Source organism: Dasypus novemcinctus, chromosome X (assembly GCF_030445035.2).
Source record: "Dasypus novemcinctus isolate mDasNov1 chromosome X, mDasNov1.1.hap2, whole genome shotgun sequence".
Lineage (NCBI taxonomy): Eukaryota > Metazoa > Chordata > Mammalia > Cingulata > Dasypodidae > Dasypus > Dasypus novemcinctus.
In genome coordinates this window covers 7,078,161-7,093,620 of record NC_080704.1, presented here as the reverse complement: position 1 = coordinate 7,093,620, position 15,460 = coordinate 7,078,161, and the positions used below count along the sequence as shown (strand labels likewise).

The 15,460-nt window shown below is 46.3% G+C and overlaps 1 protein-coding gene and 1 non-coding gene across 7 annotated transcripts in view; both read left to right on the top strand.

Annotated features, from left to right (window-relative positions):
• Window positions 1–15,460, top strand: part of PUDP (pseudouridine 5'-phosphatase) — a 216,281-nt gene that overhangs the window by 2,209 nt on the left and 198,612 nt on the right. The window lies entirely within an intron of this gene.
• Window positions 6,522–6,594, top strand: TRNAK-CUU (transfer RNA lysine (anticodon CUU)). The gene has a single exon. It is a non-coding gene; the product is annotated as a tRNA-Lys (tRNA).

Below are 15,460 nucleotides of genomic sequence, written 5' to 3'. Positions count from 1 at the left end.
GTTTGTCAGAATTCATATATTACAAGAGGAGCTTGTTTAATCAGAGAATGAGGAAGTAAATGGAGATTTTTGTGGAAATGTAGAGGAGAACACCAGGGCATTTTCCAGTGCTTTTGAAATGTTTGAAGCCATTAGTTGTCCTTTCAATCGAAAAAAGACACTTGGATTCTGTTTTTCTTGTCAGAAGATAACAGCTATGATTTAGGTTATTTTGCTTCTCCAATGGAATACAGAGAAAGAGAAGTGGGGTGAGGTGTGGGGACTAAGATTACTTAGGAACTAGGACAAGATGAAGCAAGATTTGAACACATGGATGGGGAACATTACGTGGTACGTAATTAGCTGGGGTAGGCGCTGGGAAAATTAGCACAAAGAATGAGTCTGGTCTCTTTGAAGGATAAAGTTTATTGTCTAGAGTGGAGCTATCTAATAGAAATATAACCAAGTCACAAAATTTTCTGATTGATTGATTAAGCAAAAAAACAAAGTTGGGTGATGTGTTTTATCTAACCTAAGGTATTTACAATATTGTTATTCAATTTGTAATAAATATAAGGAATCATATTGATGCTTTGTATTGGCCTGTGAGTCCAAGGCTTCCAAATCTGAGTCTTTTACACTCACAGCCCTTGGCTTGAACTAGCTACATTTCAAGTCCTCAGTAGCTACATGTAGCGAGTGGCTGTGCCTTGGACAGTCCAGGCCTAGAGCTTTTGGGAAGCAACCCAGGATGTTTGCTGTTTCTGAGAACAGCCGTGGTGGACAGGCCTGGCTGAGGGTGGACAGCCCCAGCTGAGGATGGATGTTGTCAAGCTAGATAAATTAGGTAGCTTCTAGGGTATATAAAATGTGTTTTCCAAGTGTGTGATGCAGTAATTATGTAAGCTGACACCTTTAGCAAAGAAAGTTAAGGAAGCTTATTTTAAAATTCTTTAAAATCAGAAAAAAATGTCTCTGCATGGGAAATATTTGTGGTATTGATTTTAACTTACCATGTCTATATGGCAACATCCAGATTGCAGTATTTTAATGAGTGACACATGGCTTCTACTTCACCTTGGCATAGTGGTAAAAGGCCTGTTCTGTCCCTGTCACAGTCCAGTAGCTTTCTTCTTACACTCTATCTGCCTCAAGACTGTTCAAAGTTCCTTCTTGCTGCATCCTAAGCTCCCAGAAGTAGAGACTTGGTGGTATTCTGAGCCCAGCACCCAGACAATTACTGGTTGACTTGGCCAGTTCACCATTGTGCCTAGTCTGTGGTCAGAATCTAGTCCACTGCCATTGCTTTGATAACTTCACTTAGGCTAATTTCTTCAAAACACAGGAGGATCCTTACAACTGGTGACAAAAATAGAACTTTCCCATTTCTAGCCCTAGACTAATTTTCTGAAGAACCTCCCTACACCCTCGTTTGACCCGGCAGGGAATATGTGAGGTGTGAAAGTGGAGGGACGGTAGACTTTTCTGCCTCGGTTGGTTCCATCACATCCTGTTAGGAAGCGTCTTTTGGCTCAGGGGGGTAGAACAGAATAAAGGGTCTTTCGCTCCCTCCCTGCGTGGGTCATTCCGGCTCACAAGCTGCAGAGAGCTCCCAAGTTACAGTGAGATCATTGCTTGCTCCTCCTTTTAAAGATGCCCCCTCTCCCCATTGTGTGCATTGAGGTCTCTTTCTGGAGGTTGGGGGACTCTGTGGTAGCTGCTCCCCATTCTGTCTGCCCTGACTCCACTGCGAACTCACAACACAACGTTTAGGTTTCGTTTCGCCTTGTTAGGTAAAGTTGAAGTTCGCTTTCACATCTGTGAAGGAATCAGCCCAAGTCATGAGCCCACAGGGGAGGGACCTTGATTTTATCTTCCTGGCTACAGTGTAATCAATGAGTTTGTTTCCTTTCCGGAAACTGAAAAGATGACGCCTATACAACCAGCATGAGACAACGATGTTCCCAATAAAGGTCCAGAAAGATTGGGAATAAGATGCAGGTGGGGTCGGGGGCAGGCAATAATAGACTACCTTGTAGGTTGGAGATAATTTGACAGTAATAAAAAAGCATTCAGCTGTGGACTGAAGTTGGTAAAGTCAGTCCTCTTGAGTTCTGCTTTCTAACAGACCCAAATTATGTCAACTTTGAGTTTGTTCTTATACTCAGAGGGTAGTTGTCAACCACAGCTGCTCCTGTTGCTGAATTGAGAAGTGAGTGAGATTTAAACTGCAGACCAGTGGGAGTTTGGTCAAACAGGCGGTGAGACTAAAATAGTCAGGTGATTTTGCCAGTGCAGGTATAAAATGTCCTTTCCTTACTTTCTTCTAGCTTCCTTATCCTCATAGTGTTGTGTTTTTTTTTGAACTTTTTAAATCGAAATATATCATCATACATAAGCAATAAATGTATACTAGTTGTGAACTTAAACATATAACATCAAACAAACATATATAACATCTCACCCTACCACCAATAACTTGCATTGTTTTTAAACCTTTTTAACTAATGATAAAAGAACATTGTCAAAATATCACTACTAAACCAAAGTATTTTTCCCCTAACCAATCCAATTATTATTATCCTAATATCATTTATATATGAACATACATAAACAATTAAGTATGTAGTAAAGGTTGTGAACTTACAAAGCAAACACGCGTAATGTCATACAGGGGTCCCATACATAACCCTCCAGCACCGTGTAGTTTCATGAAATGTTTGTTGCAAACTATGAAAGAACACTGTCAAAATCTTAATACTAATCATAGTTCTTTTCTTACATTTGGTCTTTTTTCCCCCAAACCCACCCTATTATTATTTTTTAAATGTATTTTTTATGACAGAAGTTGTAAACTTATAAAACAATTATGCACATGTGCAGAATTCCCAAACAACATCCCTTCATCAACACACCACAATGTGGTGAGTCATTTGCTACCGATAAAATAATATCATCTGGTTATTGCCATGTCCATAGCATACATTTGGCTCACTTTTTCCATACTGCGTCAATATCAATACAGTACATCTTTTGCATAGATGCAAGAATATTATTACTACTAGCCACAGTCTATAGGTCACTCCAGCTGTATTTTTCCCATGCTTCCCCATATTCCCAACACCCTGCAGGAGTGATATACATTTGTGGTACACAAAACACAAAACAGTCTTGGATCTATACCATCAATGACAATTCTCACCCACCTCTTGGTTTACTGTGCTATCCAGTTCCTAGATTATTCTCAGCCATTCTGTCAGTTGGCATTTACATAACTAGACTACCATTTTCAGTCACATCCCCATTTATAAACTAGCTGTTCCTCACTGTGTGTTACCATCCACTCTATACGTTTCCACAATTTCACAGTAAAGCTAATTAAAACTTCTGCATACATTAAACATCAGTAGTCCACTCAGTCCTCCTCTTATTTCCTTTAAGAATCCGCCTACCACCAGGTCTTGAAGATATTTTCCAGTAATTTCTTCTAGAAGTTTTATGGTTCTTGGTGTTTTGTTTTGTTTTTTTTTAGTTTTTTGATCCATTTTGAGTTAATTTTTGGATAAGGTGTGAGATAGGGGTCCTCTTTCCTTCTTTCAGCTATGGAATGTCCAATTCTTTCAGCACCATTTGTTGACTGGATTGTTCTGCCCGAGCTGTGTGAGTCGGACAGGCTAGTCAAAAATCACTTGACCGTACCTGTGAGGGTCTGTTTCTGAACCATAAATTTGGTTCCATTGGTCTATTGTATCTGTCTATAGGCCAGTACCTTGCTGTTTTTACCACTATGGTGAGGGTTCACTTTTCCTTTTTCTGATGTTTCTGGCTATTCAAGACTCCTTACCCTTCCAAATAAATTTAATGATCGTGTTTTCAATTTTTTCTTTAATGCTGGTGGAATTTTTATCGGGATTGCATTAAATCCGTCATCAATTTGAGTAGAACTGACATCTTAATGATATTTAGTCTTCCAATCCATGAGCATGGAATGTTCTTCTAGTTATTTAGGGCTTTTTTGATTTGTTTTTAACATGGAGTTGCAGTTTCTGAATACAAGTGCTTTACATCATTGGTTAAGTTTATTCCTATTTGAGTTTTATCTGTCATATTTTATTTTCGCTGCTCTTTTGACACTTTCAGTTACTTTTATTGATATAATCTTCATTTCTATACTCTCTTCCAGGCCCTCTTTCCTATCTTTTCTTTTCAGGCTCTAACACACCCTTTAGTATTTCCTGAAATTCTGGTCTCTTGCTTAGAAATTCTCTCAGTTTCTGTTTAACTGTGAATATTCTAATTTCACCCTCATTTTTGAAGGACTGCCTTGCTGGATATAAGATTCTTGGCTGGAAGTTTTTTTCTTGTATCTTAAATATATCAGACCACTGTCTTCTTGCCTTCATGGTTTCTGGTGAGACATCAGCACTTAATCTTATTGGATATCCCTTATATGTTACGCATTGCTTTTCTCTTGCTGCTCTCAGAATTCTCTCTTTGTCTTTGGCCTTTGACATTCTGATGAGTATGTGTCTTGGAGTTGATCTATTTGGAATTTTTCGGATGGGAGTACATTGTGCCTCTTGGACAGGAATATCTATGTCCTTCAATAGGGTTGGGAAATTTTCTACCATTATTTCTTTAAATATCCCTTCTGTCCCTGTTCCCTTCTCTTCTCCTGGGACACCCATGACACTCATGTTTGCACACCTTTTGCTGTCATTTAGTTCCCTGAGACCCTGTTCAATTTTTTCCATTCTTTTCTTCATCACTGCTTTTGTATGTTCACTTTTAGAGGCCATTTCTTCAAGCTCACCAATCCTTTCCCCTGCCTTCTTAAATCTGCTATTATATGATTCCAATGTTTTTTAAATTGCATTGATTGTACCTTTCATTCCCATAAGATCTGTTATTTTTCTATGTATGCTTTCAAATTCTTCTTTGTGCTCATCCAATGTCTTCTTAATAACTTTAGTCTCTTTAGCCGTCTCATTGAATTTATTAAGATCTGTTTGAACATCTATAATTAGGTGTCTCAACTCCTTAATGTCATCTGGAGGCTTATCTTGTTCCTTTAACTGGGCCATAGCTTCCTCTTTCTTGGTGTGGATTGTAATTTTTTGTTGGTATCTTCACATCTGGCTTACTAGAGTATTTATTTCTGGGTGCAGTTTTTCTCTCTAGTTTAGGGCTTCCTATCGTTTCTCCCTTGCTGGTTGTGCAGTAGGAGGCAAGCATGTAGTTGGTGCTGTAAGCTGTGGAGGCTCAAGCTGCCCTCATTGCACCAGGGACCAGTGAAGCTTCTTCCAGCTTTCTCCTTTGCCAGGGGTAGGGACAGAGTCACAGCTATGTGGAATAATCCATGTGCAGGCCTATGCTGTAGTTGCCCAGAGAGACTGATGATTCTTCACATCCTTTTCTTCCCTGACTGGGGCAGGGGTGGAGCTGCAGGTGTGGGCAGCAGTCTATGCAGTGCGGGTCCAAGATGACCGCAGTTGCCCTGGTAGACTTCTGATTTTCAGTCAATGCCAGCCAAAGTTCTCTGCAGTTATCTGTATAGGCTGGTGCAGGGCTCCCGGGCCTCCTCCCTGCCAGAGGCGGGGCTGAAGCCTAGGCAGGCTGCAGGCTGATCTGCGGGAAGGAAACTGGTACCTGCCGACCCTGAGAGTATCAGTCAGCCTGGCTGCCCCTCAGGCTGGGGGTGGAGTCAGAATGGTGGCCACTGGCCTCTTTCTGACTTGGGCTGGTTCACATCCCAGCTGTTCCGAGGGTTATCTCTTAGCAGCCAAGTCTCCCAATCCATAGCCGAAATAGGCAGCCAACCGTCTCCTCCTCCCCTGTTTCTGGGAAATGGAGCTTCCAATTCCAGCCACAAAACAGCTCCTGGGGCGGCTCATGCTGCCAGAGCAGGACAATCACCAGCCTCCACGGCTTGGCCGGTAATTTCCCGGAGAGGCTGGCGCAGGTCCCCGCAGCTTCCTCCTGGAGGTGGCACTGGGGCCTAGGCTAGACCTGCAGTCTGATCTGGATGGGAAGAAGCTGGTCTCCACAAGCACCAGGATCCTCAGTCTACCCTGCTGCCCCTCGTGCCAGGCGTGGGGTTAAGATGGCAGCTCTTGGCCTCTTTCTGACTTGGACAGGCTCAAACCTTAGCTGTTCTCAAGATTATAATATAGCCTGCTGAATTTCCTCATCATAGCTGAAATTGGTGCCCAACCGTCTCTTCCTCCCCCGTTTTGGGGAAGTGGAGCTTTCGATTCCAGCCGCAGAACAGCTCCTGAGGCGGCTTGTGCCTCCAGTGGAGGATGGCACTGGCCTCTGGGCCGTGGAGCTTCTACTTACGTGTCTTCTCTGCAGACGGGCATCTCCTCCTTCCACTCCTTCAAGGATGTTGCAGGATGTTTTTCTGGCCTCCTGGAGCCCCCAAACAGGTGCTTCAGCTGGCTCCAGAGAGCTCGGGGTGTTTGCTAACTGCCCTGTAGCAGGAGCTGACTCCAGGAGCTCCTTACTCCGCCGCCATCTTGCTGGTTTGTGGGAGGAAGGGCGCCCGGCTAGCTCAGTCGGTAGAGCATGGGACTCTTAATCCCAGGATCGTGGGTTCGAGCCCCACGTTGGGCGCCAGTTGCGGCTGGGGCGGCTTGCACCCCGACGCTGACGGGGGGGTTTGGAGGGGTCAGCTGGCTGCAAAGGCGTCTGAGGCTGCGGCAGACAGCCTCAGAGGGGCTCTCAGGCGTGGAGGACGCGCGGCGAGGGGAGAAAGAATGCCGCGGAGACCAGGTCTGGTACGCAAGTCCGGTTTATTGCGGAAGGGGACATAGCTTTATAGGGTTAGGGACTGCGTGGAGGGATTTGATAGGTGCGGGCGGGTACTGCTTCCTGATAGGTGATTGTAAGTGGTTGCTAGGCAGAGGGCTGGCGGAGAGGTTTGGAATAGGGGAGGGGAAAGGGGGAGTGAGAGCTGGCCGGATGTTGGGCTAGGCGGGAGATAAAAAGGGGGAGGGCAGCACCGGCCAGCCGTTAGCAGCAAAGGCCTAGTCAGGCGTGGTCACCTTATCTAGGCCCAGTGGGCAGAGGCGGTATCACTTCTTGCTGCACCGTTTGCTACTGTGGCAAGCCGGGCGCCCTTCCTCCCACACTGGTTGTTCTCATAGTGTGGTTTTATTTGGAACCTTAGTGAAACAAACTGGATATAATCATGGGAGAGCAGTCATCATTTGTCTCTAACCACATCTTTGTTCTTCCTTTCTTTCCCTGAAAAAGCTGTGTTTGGGGGATTATTTGGGTTCTCTTCTCCTTCTGATTGATTTCTTGCTCTTCACTCCAGTTCTTTCCTTTTTAAATTACTATGATTTCAATGTCACTTGTTCTCTGTTACTTTGCAGGGTGTGTAATAAAGAATTTGTCTTCAGCTCAGAGTTCTTGCCTTTGCCCTGGGAGGTAACCTTTGCAAGCTTCCTGAGTGATTGGCATGTCTTTGCTTTTCCCGGTGGGCCTCTTGATGGTTTATGCTACTGTGATGACTCAGGGTAGCCCAGTCCAGAAGCACAGACCATGTGATTAGGGGCTTGGGGCTTTGAGCCATGTCACATCAACCCTACCTCCAGTAAGGAGAGGGGGGGCTGGAGATCGAATCCGACCTCCTAGATTCCGTCATGCCTTCTCAGGGAAACCCCAGTAAGATCTGGGCCCTGGAGCTCAGTGAGCTTCCCCTGTCGGCACTGCTCTCAGTATTGTCACACGTTGATGTGCCAGGACGTTAACCTGTCCCTAAAGTCGGCTGAAGCTTCATGCCGCGACACTCCCAGACCCTGAAGACAGCTGACACTTCCTGCACTGCTCCCAGGCTTCATCTTGCTATGCCTTTCTTCCTCTGGCCGGTTCTGATTTCCATCCTTTTGCTATGATAAAGCTGTAATGGTAAATATAGCACTTTCCTGTGTTCTGTGAGCTGTTCTACCGAACTGTTGAGCCTGAGGGAGTCCTTGGGGTCCCCCCCAGATTTATTGTCAGCTGGTCTGAAGTGAGGGTGGTCCTGTGGACTCCCACCCTTGCAGCTCGTGTCTAAAACAAGGACAGTCTTCTGGGGACTCTTACCTCTGACTTTGCAGTTGGATCCTAACTCCTTTGTCCAGTGATAGATGGAGATTTAATACAAAATAAAAGAGCAATGGAAATAAGGACTCCTGAAAGCATCTGCTGAAAGCCCTAATTATTTATTTATGTGCCCAGGCACCTTGAAACCTTTGGACACAGTAATTGAAAAGTGTTGACACACAGCCTGTCGTTGGAAGGTACAACTGCAGCATTCTAGGATGAGTCCTGTTTGAAAATCACGTCACTAGCATCAGGTGTAAGTGAATACCATTGACAAATGAGTGCAACGTCTGGTAGATTAAAATAAGCCTCATTTCATTTTTTTAAAAATGGGGGGCCAGCTTTGGTTTTGTGGTTTAGATATTTGTGGTTTAAAATGGCCTACAGTTGGCGTCGCATGAGAGTTTTCTTAAAAGTGCGGTCACTGGCACCTGTACATCCTTGCCTTTGCGAAGGCGGCGGCACTTAGCCCCTCTCAATCTTTGAGCACCTGGCCGCTTCATCAGCACTCCCTCTATCCTGCTGGCCCTCAGCCTCCCCGTCCTTCTGCAGGATGCACACTCAGCAACCAGGTATCTGCCCAGAGTAGGTGGGCGGCGAGGTGTCCTGTGTGGGATGAGAATGACTCCCTGCGCCATGCCCCGGGCTGGCAGGAAGTTCCACGGGCCTTGCTCGCGGCACCACTCTGTGCGCTTGACGCCCACTGACCGCCCTCCTGCCCTGCGGGCTGCGCCGCCTTACGTGCCTTTTCGCGATTGAGGATGCTCCATTTACAATGTGGCAGATCACACAATGTGTCAGAGACCTCTGATGAGCAAGCCAAAGTTGGTGTGATATCCCAGTAGTCTTTCCAGGTGGGAGGGCCTGGCCATAGCCTGCAGGTCGAGCTCCTGGGAAGCCTTGGAGACGGGAGCCCAGGAGGCCCCAAGGCTTCCCTCCCGCTCAAGGAGCACACAAAAAACGCAGGAGACAGATTGTCCTTGGTGAGAGCTGCCTGCCATCAGCTCTCCAGCCAGCACTGCCCCCCCAACAGAACTTGCTGCCATGGTGGAAATATCAGTGTCTGCACCGCCCCAGACAGGAGCTACTGGCCACAGGCAGCAAAAAGCTCCACTTAATGTTCCATACCAAGGCACAGCTTCGGAAAAAAGATTGCTTCTTGATCATGGCTACTGAGAAAGCTGCAGAAGAATTTTCTGACTCTCTCAAAAACTTACCTTGTGAGCAACCCGTCTCCCAAGCACCATTAAGAGGTTAGGCTCAGCCTGTGTGCTCTTGGGGCCACTGCTTTGCTGCCAGGCGATAGATTCAGTTTGAACGGAGCAGGCGGGGGCCAGCTGAGGCTGCTGAAACCTCAGAATACCGGGCTGGAAAATTGTGTTTAACAGTAAGAGAGTGCATGGTGGGAAAAGTGGCAGCCTTTTAGACTTTTGAGAATAAGTCCTCTCACCGTGCCAGACTGTTGGTTGGAGTCTTGGCTGAGACACTTGCCAGCACCAGCAGGGTGAGTTCGGGTTATGTGAGATGCTTAAACTAGCCTGTGACTCAGTTTGTTTCTCAGGAAAATGGGGATAAGTAAATAAAGTACCTAGCTCAAGGCTTGTTTCAAGCTTAGATGAATTAATTCTTGTAAAGGTCTTAGAACAGTCTTTGACTATGGCGTTTGCCCTCATTTAACGACCGCCCCAGCACCGACTTCTGGGAGAACAGTTTTGGGGCGCTTCTCCTTTATACTCCATCCATTAGATCTGCACAACCTCGGCCAGCTGGCAAGTGCTAAGGGGAGGTGCCTACGGTTATCAGGATGCAGTGGCCGTCGGTCGCAGAGCTGTCATTTGAACTGGGTGTTCCCAAGTGCCTGTTGATCTGCCTGGGTGTGGTGGTACGATGGCTATGTAGAAGGGGGGCCTTGGTTGTGGGGAGGAAGTGTCCTGGCGTCTGCTGCGCCAAATGTTAACACCTTCGTTGGTTCATTGACTACAGGTGAGGGCATATGGGTGCCGGGTGTTTGCTCTTCTACTCTTGACTTTTCTGTACGCTTGGAAAGACTGAGAATTGAGTCTGAAGCATGAACCAGTAATTTTTTAAAAAGTAGTCATCAGCGAATTCTATTTAAAGAAACAAGAATGTAAAAAAGTCTGTCTTTAGAATGAATTGCTTTAGAGTATGAAATAAATGGTTCCAGAACCTTCAGCTTTCTGAAAAATTTAGGTGGCAATTCATTCCCTCGGAGATCAGCAAGTTACGGGATAGCAGAACACAGATTCTTAAAAGTCCCACGTCGTAGTTCTCCCCCGTCAGTTCCTTTTTCTCATAGTGCAGTTCTAGCATGCCTTCTAGGATTTGGAAACGTATTTGTCCACAACGTTTTCTTTTGGTGATATTTCAAAGGGTGCTGATATTTTGTCAGCAGATCTTAAGATCCAAAAAATAAAATAACTTCTTAAAGCTCTCAAAAAGTAGCCACGACATCTCTATTCCAATAGATGTTTAAATGTATGTTGACGAGGCAGGGCTGACGCTGTCCCCTCGTAACCCCAGCACCTGCATCCCCGGGGGCTCTGGGGATTGATGCTGTAATTACACCTCTCAGCCGACTGCTGCAGACATCTAGGTGCAGCTGGCTTGGCCTCCTGTCTTCCTATCCCGAGGCTCCCCATCTTAGGAGACTCCCTTTGGAGCTTGAAGGTGGTGAGCAAAGTGATGAGACGACTGCTTAAGTGAGGCCTGCCCAGCGTCAGTGTTCTCCTGGACCCAGCCTTCCGTGACGGAGGGCACCCGGGGTCATCTCTCCACGCACTTACACAACTCCCTTCCGCTCCTTTCCTTCAGCTTCACTCATTTAGAAACATTTTAATTCTCGCCTTTTTGAAATAGTCCACTTGGTTATTGAAGAAACGTTTCGGGCAGCAAGGTGTTATATTTTTGTTCTGGCCACAAGTAAGCATCGATTTCATGAAATACTAAACATTTTGATGATTTCAATATAGCACATTCTTATTTTCTCTCTGCGTCTTAATTTATTTCCCTCATTTATCTTAATGTAAAGCGTTTCCTTGGGTTAAGTAAATACCTTCCTTTTATTATTATTATTATTATATCTTGCATGACTCCTACCTATAATCAAGGGAAACTTGTCCAGCTGAGTCACTACCTTTTGCAACTGTATATTTTGACCTCCATACAGACCTTTTGATGACTCCATATCAGCTTTTAACATAGTATGTTTAGGTGACTGGCTTTGTAAAAGTAGAATCATGATCAAATTTGAGGTTTGGAATTGGAGCACCCCTCCCTCTCTAACAGAGTAAATGAGTCCAGACAACCGTGGGAGCTCGCTGGACAGCCCAGCAAAGACCCGACTCTCCTCACTCCCTCTCCCAGGAGCGTCATCACTCACAGCCCGGGTGGTCTCTGCCACGTGTTGACACATGTGGACCCAGCTCCTGCCTCTCTGAGCCTTCTTTGGTGCAGGTGTAATCCTCAGCCCTTCTTAAAAGACCACCTGGCCAGCGTGGGGTGCGTTAGATTTAGCTCACATATAAGCTCATGTCCCCATGACCAAGTCCCCCTTCCACACAGCCATCACCACACAGCACGTGTATGCAGCCACCCACCGCTCAGTGACAATGGGAGCTGCATGCTGCAGCGCAACCCGGTGGGCCTCCTGGCCGGTTTACCAGTCCTGCCGATGTGGCGACATCGGTGTATCAGTGGTGTGGCGGCTGCAGTGACAGCCACGGTCACCATTGACTCTGCAGCATAGCCTCGTTGCTGCCTGTCCCCTCCGAGGACCTCACAGGCTTATCAAAATATAAAAATAGTAAGATCGAGGACCATGTTAACTCCCCATCTGCGGCCCGTAGTGCACAGGCTAACATGATTTCACAAAGAGAATTTCCTCACCTGGATGTATTATTAGCCCTTTTCTTTTTTTTGAAACCAGGATTGTTGGTGAATAGATCAAGTAAAATAATATTCCCACTTAGTGAGGCGCTTCTCTGAAGTAGCCTGAAGAATTTGACATCTTTGTATCATTTCGTCTGTCCACTGCTGCGTAATACATGCAAAGCACCTTGGTTGCTATTTGGAGTATTTACAGTTTCCTTAGAGTGGGCAGGGATTAGTTTTCAGGTCCCATATCTGAGGGCATCTTCTGGAACTAGCCCCTCCATTGGTTGCTTGGTTTGGGGAAGCCTCCCAAGACCCGCCCTTTTTTCCTTCAAGGAGCGTCCCTGAAGGAAACATCCCGGTGTTCAAGCCAGTGCCTCCACATTAGACTTCTAGAACTTCCTGCTGCATTTGGCGCTTCCCCTCTCTCTCCTTGGAAATCCCTATCTCTTCTGCTGTGCTGACAGTTCTTCTCTGTCCTCCTCAAACTCTACTCTTTTTCTTCGCTTGTTTATTTGCCCTCTCCAGGGCTTTGTCATGGGCTCTCTCTTCTCTCCTTGAACAGTCTCTTCTAAACACAAGGAGAAGTGGTTTCCCCTCAGGCCTGTGCTCTGTGATCTTTTGACAGCTGGAGAATCTTGGTCCTCTCTTGAGTCCTCAGCTGCACATCCCAGGGACTACCAGGTGTTCCTACCTGAGTGGCCCAGAAGCATTGCCCAAACACGGGGCCCACGAGCCCGCAGCTCTGCTCTTCTACAGTCCCAACAAACACCAGTGAGGCCATGGGCTGCAGTCAGGGGCTCGCAGTCATCTTCCATTGCTCTCCCCACCCTCCATCGGAACATCCCAAGGACTTGGTGCTTCCTGTATATTTTCAAAGCCATCTGCATGTCAGTCCAGCTGCCCTTGCCTTTCTTTAAGTCTCAGTCATTTTCCTGGTCTAACAGCAATTCATACTGAGAACTTTTGCCATTTGCCTAGCACCATCCAAATGCTTGCCATGCATTGTCTCCTTGTAACTCTCATAGCATGTAGAGGTCAGAGGGTTCTTATTACTGTTACCCATCTCACAGATGGGGAAACCAAGACTCCATGAGGTAAAGCGACCAAGCTTCAGAGGTGGCGACTGTGATAGACTTCTGTCTCTTCTCACAAATTCAGGAAAAGGTGCAATAATTCACAAAATTCAGCTGTTTTCTAGAGCCGTTACTTCCAGGAAGATCAGTGGCAGTTGTTGAACTTTGGTGCTCACGTGGAAGGATGTTTCTTTGGAAAGGGGGCTGGTGAGAAGATCGTTTTCACAGGAGATTTTTTCCCAGCTTGTGTTTCTAGATTCTTTATGTCAGAGGAATTTTGTCATAAATTGGCCCTTCAGTTCTTTTCGAGATAAAGATCTTGTGGATCATCAACCATACCTGTGAAAAATGTGATGCTTTCTACCCCTGTTGGTATTTCTGTACTTGATTACCAGGTCACAATACAAGGTGTGGCCGGATAGACTTGTTCCTTTCTGAAAACTCCAGCCATATCTCAGCACCCATCTTGTTAAACCAGTTGCGCTGACCTTGCTTGATGGAGAGCAGCCTGATAAAAGCATTTAAAGTTTTCCACTGGGTCATTTGAGCAAGGCTGGTAGTCAACCATTAGAAGCAATTAAAGTGGCATAATGGGTCCAGCATTTAGGTGGATCCATTCAGATGGCTGAGGATGGATGGCTCTTTCTGCTGTTTGAGGTTTATGGAAAGAGCTTTTAAGTTCAAAATGAATCTAAGAAATGCTAGGTAGGATAATCCACACGAGCTCTTAGAGAGACGTAGGCATGTTGTGATATTTGTTCAGTTCTTGAGTTCCACAGACTTTTAAAGCTTGCCAGCTACTGTCACAAGTGCAGGGGGAGAGGGAAGTGAGTAAAACGCCACTCTCGTATTAGGGGACCACTGTCAGAGAGGCGATGGGATGTTCACTGGTGGAGGTAGACATTTTCTGTCGTCATTTATCTGCTAGAGATGACTCCGTTTCCTTGCGAGCATAGAAAAGGAAGTGGACCATTCAGATGTGTCTCACAGAACAGGCGAGCCCTGAGCTATGTGGTAAAGTTGTTGGAGTTTGTTAGCTGGAGGGGAGGAAGGACAGAGAGCCACCAGGTGCAAACATAAAGTGCAAACTTAAAAGATCAGGGGGGTTGGGCCAAGCCGACCTGTGTGTGACTGCCAGTCCCGCAGGGAGTGGCACAGCAGAAGGCGAGAAGGTAAGCTGGGGACAAGTTAGGTGAGCTCTTGTGTCATGCCAAGGAGTCTAGCTTTTATCCTCTAACCACTGTGTGACCTTCAGCGTTTGTGTGCAGAGGGCAGCGCTTGAGAGCTTTAGAAAGACGTTTCTGAGAGTGTGGATGGGAAAAGAAAGCTTGGTTAGAAGGGCGCTGCGGCTTGTTCAGGGGAAAGCTAAAAAGACTATTGGATTCCTAGGGCTGCCCTGCCAAACCCCCTCAAAACCAGTGCATCGGACAACAGCAGTGTCTTGCGTCCTAGTTTGGAGGCCATCTGTCCCAGGTCAAGGCATGGGCAGGGCGGCGCTCCCTTGGACGCCCCGACGGTGACCACACTGCATGCCACTCTTAGCTTCTGGAGTTTGTTGCAGTGCTTAGCTTGTAGGCACGTGGTGGCTCCAGTCTCGGCCTCCACTGTCACATGGCCTTCTTCTCCTGCTCTGTCCCGTACAGGGACACTTGTCCTTGGATTTAGGGCCCACCCAGACAAGCCAGGAGGCTCTCATCTCGAGATCCTTAATTCTACCTCCAAAGACCCTTTTTCCACAACGGTCACATGCACAGGTTCTAGGGATTAGGCTGTGGGCGAATCTTTTGGGTGGTCACCATTCACTCCACCACAAGGTCGGCATGAAAGGAAGAGGAAACCTAGATGTATTAGCATATTTTTTCTCTGTGTACTTTGTTTCGGTTACAGCGCAGGCGATTTGAGGATAGAAAATAGAAAAGAACAAGGAATATCATTTGTGTGCCTCCTAGGATCTTTAACTGCTGTTAAATGTCATTGGCAAAATGTTGGGACATAGCTAATTATGTCCTGGCACCACTTTCCCATATACTCATATTCTCTAATTATGTCCAAAGCAATGGTTGCCAGAACTGCCAAAGGCTAAGGGCTCTCTCCGTCCTGTCTTTCCACTCCAGGACTGTATTTAACTGGGAATTTCACCTGCGGGAGCTCATAGTCCAGCTGCGCTTGAATGCAATTATACTTAATAAACAGTTACCAGTCACAGAAAAGAGAGACTGTGGGGGGTTTGGCCTGGGTATTTATGACCTAACAAGTATATATTAATTTTTGCTTCTGCATGGGATGATCATCTAAGGCCCTGCTGCTGCTTCAGATGCCTGTCTGCATTTGGCCCACGTAATCGTGCATTCCTTTGAACACTAAAATGTCCATGGAGGGCAGATCCTTGGATACCTGCAACATACTTCTCCAGAGAGAAATGT